Source organism: Tigriopus californicus, chromosome 11 (assembly GCF_007210705.1).
Source record: "Tigriopus californicus strain San Diego chromosome 11, Tcal_SD_v2.1, whole genome shotgun sequence".
NCBI lineage: Eukaryota > Metazoa > Arthropoda > Copepoda > Harpacticoida > Harpacticidae > Tigriopus > Tigriopus californicus.
The window spans coordinates 19,665-22,709 of NC_081450.1; the positions used below are offsets into that span (position 1 = coordinate 19,665).

General features: G+C 40.6%; 1 protein-coding gene across 1 annotated transcript in view; it reads left to right on the forward strand.

The window, feature by feature from the left end:
- Window positions 1–1,776: 1,776 nt before the first annotated feature.
- Window positions 1,777–3,045, forward strand: part of LOC131890952 (uncharacterized) — a 37,697-nt gene continuing 36,428 nt past the window's right edge. Inside the window, exon 1 of the mRNA XM_059240409.1 lies at window positions 1,777–2,073. The gene's annotated coding sequence lies outside the window, so the exon portion shown is untranslated. The remainder of the gene's footprint in view (window positions 2,074–3,045) is intronic.

Below are 3,045 nucleotides of genomic sequence, written 5' to 3' on the forward strand. Positions count from 1 at the left end.
AATTTTTGAACAATAATTAGATGGCTCTAAAACAACGCTTGGAATTACTTAACGTCTCGAAAGTTTGATATTAGGATCACAAATGTCATAATCTAATTAGCTTAATAGAATTTGAGTATGGGAGCTTTAAACTGTCATTTGTGAATAATTTTTCATTTTTTAGTTTTTTTGTAGAGAGAGTTACGTCTAGAGCCCTCTAGTTACATCTCATGTATGCACTGAAAAAGGAATAGCTTCAAGAAGATGATCAAATATGGCGTCAATTATAATTGGATGTCCCAAAAACGCGTTAACTAACTTTTCATTTCTGGGTTTCACTCATGTTGCAACTGTACTTTTTTGTCCATTTTGATCATGGTTCTAGTGAGGAAAGAGAGGAAACCATTCAGTTTCAAAGTTTGTTATGCCTTGTGGGAAAAAAACAATAATTTGAATTGTGCCGGTGGAGAATCGATGGCTGAAGTTCAGAAGATATAAACGTGCTTTGAGTTTTAAGTAGCGAATGGATGTCAAGCAGCGTCTCATCCTCCCTAAACAGAGAGAGTAAACAGTTCCTAATACCTAAGCCAGCCAGCCACGAAATTGCAATGAGGCTTTGATAGTGTGTTGTTTTCGTTCTGTTTTCTCCTCTTTTGAGCAGATCTTTTCGAAGTATTGCATTCTTACAACCCTCAGCCGGCACTTCTCTCTTTTAGGCAAAATCCTCTTATGGAAAGGCTCTATTAGATAAATCCAATATTTGCTCAGTCACTTGAGTTAAACAGTATTGTAGAGGTCGAGATAGACAACTGTTTCCCTTCAAATTTGCATCACATTGCCGAATTCCAATTCAATACCACAGTACAACTATTTCGTTACCCAATAGGCATCGTCAGTTAAACTCTAAATAGTAGTTGCCAAGAGGGATTAAGCATAGAAAACTCTCACGTTTGATCCGACAACTGTGATTTCGTACTGAACAGAATTGTAGTCAATCACATTCGGGGGCACATTTGAACAAGGAGAACTAAAACAAGCGCAAAACTAAAGTTTACCTTCATATGTAGGTCATAAAAGTACTTTTGTAAGAGCAAATAACAACACGTCATAAATGGCACATGTTAAAAATATACGTTGATTCAAATTGCTAAGCAAGTGAAACAAGTTGAAAAGTAACTTTTGGACATTGTCATTTATGGCTTCCAAGATGGATTAAAACCATTGGGCATTGCATTCTGTGGTGGCAAACATTACGAATGTCAAGACTTTACTGACGAAAAGGTGGGTTTTCCCCCTATTTTGGAGAAATCCACTCTCATAGCAAGAAAGGCGGCTGACTACCTAATAAAGCCAGTAACCAACAAGAATTCTATCTACTTTCTTAATCCCCTATAAAAGAGAGGTCGAATCATATATCAGTTCAAGGAAATCTGAAGTACCCAGGTCAGCTTGGCCTCTTGGCCTTACGCTCCCAATTTGTTAGCCTTCGAACGCTCCTGAAGTGGAATCAGTTGGGTGGATATCCTACACATGAGCCCATATCCCTTCCTCATCCCCCTGAAACCCAAGGCCGCGAGTCCCGAGTGAAACCCCCGTTCAGATCACGGAGGAAACTAGGCCCCAGCGAACGGACGAACGGACGGACGGACGGACGGACGGACGGACGAATAACAGATACTATACACGTTGAACAAGCGAACGCCACTTTTGCAAAAAAAAGCAGGCAGAAAACGAGGCAGCACGACGGCAAATTTTGCGCGTTCTTCTCCCAACAATTTGAGCAGGAAAGGACATTCGTACAAATTCCACGGCGAGGACAGAACCTTTCCTGGTCACCTTCCATGTTTACTGACAACAAGACAACTAAGCATCGACTAAACCTGGAACATTTTAAGCCACCTCAAACGAAGTGAGGAGGAATATCCAGTAAATGATTTGGCTTGAAGGCCAGAATGGCGAACCAGTGAAGGACACGAGAGAACTTGTAAAATTGCTCACTGTCTCATTACAAAGTACAATTTGCTAGCTCCGTGTGGAATCGGGATACATTTCTATGTTACGTGCTGGTGACTCAGTGAACTCGTTCAGATCATGGTAAGCAATGAATCAATGCCTAATAATCGGCCTGGTTTCAAAACAAAGTTTTCTAGAGGTTAGTAAAGAGAGTTACCTGATGTATGATGACTAGGTTGGGTAAAAACTTAAACTCAAGTTGTTTGGTCATTTTGACCACTGTCAAAAAAAGTTGGCATCAAATCGTTTGGTGACATTTATTCAAGCTTTTTCACATTTTGGCAGCCCCAAGATGCAGTTCCATGTAGCGTTGCCAGCGACCAATGTGGCAGCCAAAGTTTCCAGAAGTGAATACTATTGATAGTTAATGGCCTCCAAAGAAATGGATGCCTCCCGACCATCACCTTGGCCAAGTGGCTACTGTTGACATTTAATGGCCAGAAAATAAGTAGGTGTCAAAAGTTCGATCAAGAAGCCTGCTCTCAAGGCTTTGAAACAAGTGGATACTGTCTTGAATTAGTCAACTTGAATGGGCAACTTGGAGACTATTTCAGGTGGTCCCTACCACCCTTGGAACTGTTAAGGCGTGACCTTAGCCTTCACTTGGAGCTTTAGGGAGAGACTATACTCCAACCACAACACTGGAAACTTGTTTTGAACATAATATAGGGTCTGCAGAAGAATGTCTGACTGATTCATTTCGCTTGCATTGTTCGTTTTCATCAGCCATACAAGAAATAACCCACTAGCTCTCTGAATTTGGTACTTTAGTTTTAAAATCATATAGCTAAGCACGTCTGTATCTGTTTATTCAATGACAATCATTTTCTTTGTTTGAAGTTTTTGAAGCATGAAGCCCCCCAAGAAAGCCGATATGACACCTTTGACGAATTTACCTTGTCATACCAACGGGTTTGAAGAAAAGAGCAATGGCTGCCCCGAGCTTCTTTTAAACGAGAAGGCATTGAACGGCACAGAAGTTTAAAACGTTGACCTTGTTGCCCCTTTTTAACTTCCAAACTTCGATATATTTCACGGAAATAGAGTCCTAGA